The following is an 8,333-nucleotide window of genomic DNA, read 5'->3' as shown; positions in this document are numbered from 1 at the left end:
GTCATGGCATTGACATGATGCTTTGATGATTTTGAGTTTTCCTCAAGTCTAGCCATAGCTTGTTCAAACTTCAAGTTGATTGTGTCAATGTGAGCACTAAGTTGAGCACCCAATTGAGTGACGGAGTCCACTTCATACTTTCCTCCTCTAGTAGCCTTGCGAGGCCTACTATATTGTGAATTATGGACCGCCATTTCCTCAATCTTGTTCCATGTTTGATTGTCATCAACTTCGGTGAACATTCCATTTGATCCCATATTGAGAATGTTCCTAGAATCTTCATATAAACCATTCCAAAATTGTTGCACTAAAAACCATTCGCTAAGTCCATGGTGAGGACATGAGCGACAAATACCTTTGAACCGCTCCCAAGCTTCATACAAAGATTCTTCATCCCTTTGCTTAAAACCCGTAATTTGAGCTCTTAGCATATTGGTCTTTTTCGGTGGGTAGAATTTTTTGTAGAAAGCTAGAGCTAGCTTTTTCCAAGAATCTATTCCAAGGGTGGCCTTATCAAGGCCCTTCAACCATTGCTTTGCGGTGCCGATTAACGAAAAAGGAAATAAGACCCATCTTATTTGGTCTTGAGTCACGCCCGTTTGAGAGATAGCTTCACAATAATCGCAAAAGGTTTCCATATGAGAATGAGGGTCCTCACTAGGCATTCCCCCGAATAGGCTCCTCTCAACTAGTTGAATGAAGGCGGACTTGGCAATAAAGTTTCCGGTAAGATGTTGTGGGGTAGGAGTACCATTTGGTAGATCCTCCTCGGTGGGTATAGAGTGTGACGAGAATTTAGGCATTGTAGGTGGATTTTGTGTGGTATTGTTTAATGGGTTCTCTTCTCCTTCTATTGCGAAAGGATTGACAAACTCACTAGTGGGTTGAACAACTTCACCAACACCTCCCAAATTCCTCCTAACAAGTCTCCTATTATTCGTCAAGGTTCTTTCGATTTCACGGTCAAAAGGTAACAAATCTCTTTGTAACCTTCTAGACATGCAAAATATCAAACAACTCGAAAACAATTAGAACAAACCTTGAGGAGTTTTACTTCCCCAAGGTGAAAAAAGACACAACTAATAACAATAAAAGAAATCTTAAATCAATTAAACACCGTCCCCGGCAACGGCGCCATTTTTGATCGAGTCCATTTCGTGTTCACAATTAAGCATATGTGGTCGTTGGTCAATGGTCGATACAAAACACAATTTATACTTCACAAACAACTCTACAATTAGTAAAGAGGCAAGTAAAGGTCGGATCCCAAGGGACGGGTATTGAAATGAGAATTCTATTGTAACTAGTAGTGTCTAAGGGGTGTCACAAATTGGGTTGATGTAGAAGGTTACTAAACTAAAATAGCAATGAAAATAAACTAGCAAGATGAATGAAATAAGGGGTGTAAACAATTGATTAAAGGCACTAGGGTGTCATGGGTTCATAGGGGATTCATGGGATATGATCATACAAACATGTTCCAAATTATAAGCAAGCAATTATTGTTGTGATGGATTGAGTTGGGTTATATCTTACAATCCTAGGAAAGTTTGGGTCCCGGAGCCGAATCGATTAGATTGTACAACACCTACAAGTCGACTTAATCTTTCCTACTCAACACATGCATGGTCTAACAAGACTCGAGTTGGGTTATATCTTACAAGTCAAGTTGAAAAGATAGAAGATGATAGTAAATGCAAGGATTCATAGGCTTAGCATTTCATCAAATATAACATGTGCATGTATTAAGATCAAAACAAGCAAGCAAATAAGATATGAAAGCATATTAATTTAAGCATGAATCATTCCCCATGTTGGTTTCCCCTAATCACCCATTAAACCCTAGCTAAGAGACTACTCACTCATTATCATATTGATCATGCTAGAAAGGTTGTCAATCATACTAACATAATGAAACATGATGAATAAATGAAAGTAATTAGCAATAATTAAAAAGGGATTAAGAGATTATACCTACTAATGATTCCAATAATAAAGCAAGAATAATAGAAGTACTTGAATCCTAGATTGAGAGGTTGTCAATCTCCCAATAATAACCCAAATAATCTTCAATTACCCAAAATAAAGTAAGAACAAGAGAGAGATTAAAGAACTAAAACTTGGATTAAAACTTGATTAATATTTGATTACAATATTAAAGAGAGATTTGATTGATATTAACTACACTAATTATTGATAAGAAGAACATGCTCCTCTAATTAGACTAATGGGGTATTTATAGTGAAAATTAGGGAAGATGCATTAGGGTTAACTAAGGGCTAAACTAGTAATTACACTTTTTAAGTTGAGCAAGGAGACTCCGGTATTTTCTGAGAGAAGGGCTTCTCTTATCGTGGCTTGAAGAATGAAAACGTGCTGTACTGAAATCCGTGCGGATGGGAGTCGGGACGGCCGGATCTGGGCTGAGGAATCCGAGCGGATCCTTGGGCAAGACGCTCGGATTGGCGAGGGGGAATCCGAGCGGATTCCTTTGAGGGACGCTCGGATTGGGCTTGGGCGGACGGACGGATTGTATACAATCCGTTCGGATTGTCTGTCAGCATCTTTTCTTCTTCTTTTCTTCCCTTTTCTTCATGAATTCCTTGGGGATTTCCTTGGGGACTCAAGGATCCTTTCCTCAACAATGCTCTTCTACTATGCTATGTACAAAGGCCTTCTAGTCTTGTCTCTCCTTGATGCTTGGTCATTGAATACGATCAATTTAGCCTTGTTTTGCCATGAAAATGCAAGATTCTTACTCCTTTCCTACCAAGGGATCAAAATCTCAAAGAATATGCAAAACAAAGAACTAAAGATAAGAAATGACCCAAATAGGTACTAAAAAGCATGGAAACAATGGTAATTCGGGGGCTAAATATGCGCCAATTATGGTCACATCACTTACATCAATGATCGATATTCGCAATAATTAAGTCCCGTTTATGATATTAATTGTATGTCGTTCCGTTGGATTTTGAACAGAATTCTGATAATGAAGAAACTCGCTCTTGCTGGATTACTCATAAATCCCAGGCAATAGCCCTTGATAGCCCAAATGGCCAAATCATCAACATTCAATCCATCATTGTAATCAATATAACCACCATCAAATCCGCACCCAGAATCCCGAGTTTCATACGAACTACTAAACTCTATTATTATTATTACCTTTCTTGATCCCATTAATTCTATTGACACATTCAACTTTTGCCGTCAAAACACCATTCAAATCCTTCAACCCATCTTATAGAAATCGGGTTTAACTTTCTTGTTCCGCTTCTTCTTCCCATAGTACTTCTCGATGACGGTAGCATAATTGGATTCAGAACACCATGCTTGTGGTATGTTGGGCATATCATGACTGTATAAGATTACCATAACCTCGGCGTCGCAAAGCGTGGCAAGCTGCTTAGTCGTGGTGCTCTGATTCTTGCTAAAACTGTTGTGTATATATAAGAAGGTTATCCAGTTCCTCCGTGGCTATATAGAAATGTTTCTTGACCACACTGAGAACTGCTTCATCTACTTTCTCATACACCGCTCTTTACTCTATACTTAGTTGTTCTTTTCGTTCTCATTCCTTCGTTAAGTGACGGGTATCATACATACACTCTTCCCGGATTAACCTCTTCCTAGATTAAAACCATATCTATACACATAACTCATAAGACCGTTTTTTCCGCAAAATTCAGAACATCCCATAGCTTAAAAACCCGAACTTTGATTTCCCCGTTTTCATGTCTCCGTAAGTTCGTTGATCAGTGTATAAGAACTTATCCTACATAATAAATAGTAGTTGAATCATATTTGTGGTCACGTAATATCTATATCTATATAAAAAACATATTAATAAACATATAAAAACATATTAATCAATGATCATGTGCCATTGTAGAGAAACGAAGAAGGAGAAATATGTATGCGGTCAGTGTGTGAATTACGATAGATGAATCTACATATCTATATATAGCGTTGTATTGCAGGGTTGGTAGAAGTTTAGTAGAAGTCCAATTGTATGTCCCGGGGGAGGAGTGAATGTTTAGTAGAACTGTATATTAGGTATAGTTTCAAATATTAGAGGGCTAATTATTCATATTTTTTATTAATTTAAAATACAACTTTTTATTTAATTTGTTTTATTCATTAATTAATTGGTCCACTGGTACATAACTTATAAAACTCTATTAGATAGAATGTGCACAAATATTGGGGATAACTAATTATACATAAAATTATTTTAAAATTAAAATTAATAAAACCGTATGTAGATAGAATTTGCATAAATATTGGGATAATTATACATAATATTATCTTAAATAAAAATTAGTTAGGTAATTTTAAAAAGTTGGAGTCTCTAGAATTGCCTGAAAAAAGCCTCTTTTATATATATACTAGATTTAATGCCCGTGCGATGCACGTGCCTTTTTGTAGTGCTCTGTCGTGTATAATGTATTAATCAAAAAGTGTTCTCACAATCGCAACTATATGCTATCCTGTTTGTGCTGTGTTCCACTCATGTAAGACATTAATGTTCTGATGAACTAATAACAAATCTATTATGTCTACTTTAAATTTTGGCTATACTATCCGCAAGACCTAAGTTTTATGATTAAAAAAAAAACACTCCCTCCGTCCCGATCAATAGTTTACACTTTCTTTTTTTTGGTGTTGCAGCTCCAGCTACGTTTATATTTTGGATATTTTTTATTCTCTATTTTATTCTTTAATAATATTAAAAACAATTTCTCTTTCTTTGTGCCTTAATCTTTGTGTATAAAACATATATAAACATTTAATTGTGACAGATGTATTATAAAACTGGATTCCGTGTCAAATTATTAAAGGACGTCCATGTCAAACACAACACTCATAAGTCATAAGAAACCTCAAATATGGGCTGGTAGTATTTAACTCGTCTTAAGCTTAAGACGAATACTTCTCGTCTTAAGCAAGACTTACCGGTACTTTTATTAGTTCAAAAATCACTCTTATTTTTTTTTCCAAGTTTCCTATATTTTAATTATTCTACTTTTATTTTTATCTCTAACCTCATAGATTTTCTACAAATTCTAGATAGACAAATTTTGGGATAGTATTATACAAAAGTCGTAATAGTGTAATATGGTATATTGGTATGTATGTTCTATAAATTCTAGATAGAGTTATACGAAGTACAATTAATGGGATAAACAATATGGTATGGACTCGATGGAAAAAGTAGTGTTATTCATTGAGTGTGAATTAAATTCAAATAGTTAAATTTGAGTGTCTTCTAATATTTTGTTTTTAAGAATAGTTTTATACGTATAAGTTGAACTCTCCCATATCGAGTATATGGACATTATTCTGAATTTTCGTTCCAATTACTCCGTAAAATCTATATGAAGAGGAAGTAATTGGATTTTACTCATAGTAACTTCGTAAAACACAATCTAAACGCGGTTTATTTCAATGTAACTCACGCAATGATATGAATTTTTAATGATTAAAGAAGTAATCATTAGAATATATATCATAGATTAATCAATTCATGGATTATACAACCAGTTATATATTGTACGGTGTAGAATCTGAGCTTTTTGATAAAGTATCCGAGCTTTATGTTAAATAATATGAGCTTTATTAGAAAGTATTGAACTCGTCCATTTACACATTAAAAACATGAACTTTGAATTAGCTCAGAAAAAATAGATATAAGCTCGGATTCTTATACCTTGGTTGTACAATACTTATGATATAACTGGATGTATAATACTATTTGTGTAGATCAAACATAGAACATGAGTATGTATCTCTCATTCTTGTAGGATAAGTAAATAGGTAACAACACGAATTGTTAATGGCTATATTTAGACCCCAAATCGAATCAGAACTCTAACGTTAATTGTTATTTTTTTTCTTATTACATTATGTTATACATGATATGGATTTGTACTTCTATGATGCTAGAATATCTCAAATTGTTGATTTTACGATCTTTTTATACGGTCTCAAATTGTTAATTTTTCAAATTTGTTAAACTATCTCAAAGTGTAAATAAGATCTTATTCACGGGTACTCTTCGAAATCACTTCAACCACCAGAGTCCAGCAAACAGTAACTATTTTTAAAATATTTAATTCATACTTTGTACAAAATTATGACGGATCGTAAAGGTAAAAAGTTACTTATGTATATAATAGATATATTTTTACAAAATTTTCCATGTAATGACATATATCGCGAAACGACGACGAATATACAGTCACGCTCCTCGGATAAGCTTACATCAAGACCTTGGTGAAACGATCCGGCGCTTCTACCTGAATTATTTTGTTTCAAATAGTTGAATTCATTAAAACTCTCACACTCTCTAATACTGCTCACAAACTATACAAAACAAACATGGGTTAAAATAGAGATAGAATCACTTCGATAGGTTAGTAATTCATGCGTGTGCGCCTTTACCTTGCGGCCGAAGTATATACTTTCCGAAGTATATACTTTCCGAAGTATATGACAATAAAATAATGAAAGAGGTAGTAGAGTTATAGTACATTGAAAATCTTAAAAAAGAGGAGAATTACCTGAATGCAAGACATAGAGTAAATTGAAACGCCTATAAAAATTCATAATTCTGAAAATTAAATAAGTTAGATCAATTTAAGTAAATCAAAGAACAAAAGCATGCATAATATAATCACATTAAACATATATGCTTGCTAATTATATTAAAATGAAAAAAACATAAATAAAGGCAACAATATATATCAACCAAATTAAACAAAGAAATCATGATGGCGTTTCTCTATTGAGGGTGACAAAAACAAAAATAAGAACCTCCTTGATTAGATAAATTGGAAGTAGGCATGTCCGCATGTATATATAGCATGGTCTTTTGAATTTAAATTGTATTAGAATACTGAATAAGAGTTAATTACGACTTTGATTCAATAACAACTCTTGAGTTTTACAATTTCTAGAATTTGGACTCTTTAATTTTTTATTTTATTTTGCTTGAAAGTATTTCGCAAAAGCTGGATACTCTAATATCGCTCGAAAAAAGCTTCCTTTAATAATATAGATAGATAGATATATATTGATTCACAAGTTCTTGTTTAACGGATATATCTGACTATTCGTCTTAGACAAAAAAACAAAGAATGCCTATAACAAAAGTTGTATCTCATACTCCCTCCTATTCACTCATTTCTTCTCCTTTCATTTTGCACAAAAAATAAGAAAATGATTTTGGACCACACAAAACACTCTACCCTACATATAATTGAATTTGAACCACACAAAACCTTTCAAAAAAGGAAAAAGAGAAGAAAATCCGACTATCATGAAAACGGAAAAAGGACAGAAATGAGTGAATAGGAGGGATTACAATATATTTATGTGGGATGTGGGATGTGAGATGTGCGATAGTATTTATCCTACTTTATTCTTAAAATATAACCATTTTAAGGGAGACTAATTATTGAACCTCCAATGAATTAACTCTTAAAACAAACATCTAATCAACTCTTAATAGTAATGAATTAATTAAATAATGGAGTTACAACTTGGTTAGATTTGCTTTGGTATGATTTGCATGGTAGTACGTCGTCCCCAACTCCCTATAATCATGCTAAATTCTCATCGATCTTTATATCTTTTGGACTGATATTGTTTTTTGGCTGTCGATATCGGCTTTTACTCACTTCGATGGTGATATGTTGTCTTTGTCCCTTTCCTCGGGAAAACATATCTTTTTTACATTTGTAATTTTAAACTCAAAACCATAATCATCATGGACCATCTTACATTTTTTTTTGGAAGGATTACCATCTTACATTTTGAATGCTCTTCTTTTCGATAAATTGCTTGGACCTATACTTTTCGGGAGGAACAATTTTTGGCTTTGTGTGGTGACCTCTTTTACATGTCCAAATAATTACTCTATTTGTTTAAATTAGGGTTATTACCCTCAAAATATGAGAGAAGTTGAGGCTATTTGAGGTTCGTTTTACTTGATCTTTCTAAACATTTTAGTTTAATAATTTCATCAATTAATTAAAAGATTTCTAATTCAAAGGGGTGTTCAAGATCAAAACAGATCAAATCGAAACCAAACTTTATGGATCGAAAACCAAACAAGAGTTGGACCGTACACCGAACCATAGTTATAGTCTCATTCGGTCTAAACAAAAAAAAAAGTGAGTGAACTTGACCAAATCTTTTGGACCAAATAATATATTGATCATTCTTTGATCATTTCAACGATTGATATAGTTTATATTTTATAGTAGGGATCTAAGATTTAGTTTTTTTTTTTAAGTTGTAGAATATATGTCAAAATAATATTAGCA

General features: G+C 33.4%; 1 non-coding gene across 1 annotated transcript; it reads left to right on the top strand.

Annotated features, from left to right (window-relative positions):
- The first annotated feature begins 324 nt into the window (after positions 1 to 324).
- LOC141654235 (small nucleolar RNA R71) lies at positions 325 to 431 on the top strand. Its single transcript, XR_012547798.1, has one exon. It is a non-coding gene; the product is annotated as a small nucleolar RNA R71 (small nucleolar RNA).
- Positions 432 to 8,333: the final 7,902 nt, after the last annotated feature.

The sequence above is a fragment of the Silene latifolia genome, chromosome 4 (assembly GCF_048544455.1).
Source record: "Silene latifolia isolate original U9 population chromosome 4, ASM4854445v1, whole genome shotgun sequence".
In the NCBI taxonomy this organism is placed as follows: domain Eukaryota; kingdom Viridiplantae; phylum Streptophyta; class Magnoliopsida; order Caryophyllales; family Caryophyllaceae; genus Silene; species Silene latifolia.
Note: the sequence above shows the minus strand (reverse complement) of the source record. Positions and strands in the feature narration are given on the sequence as shown.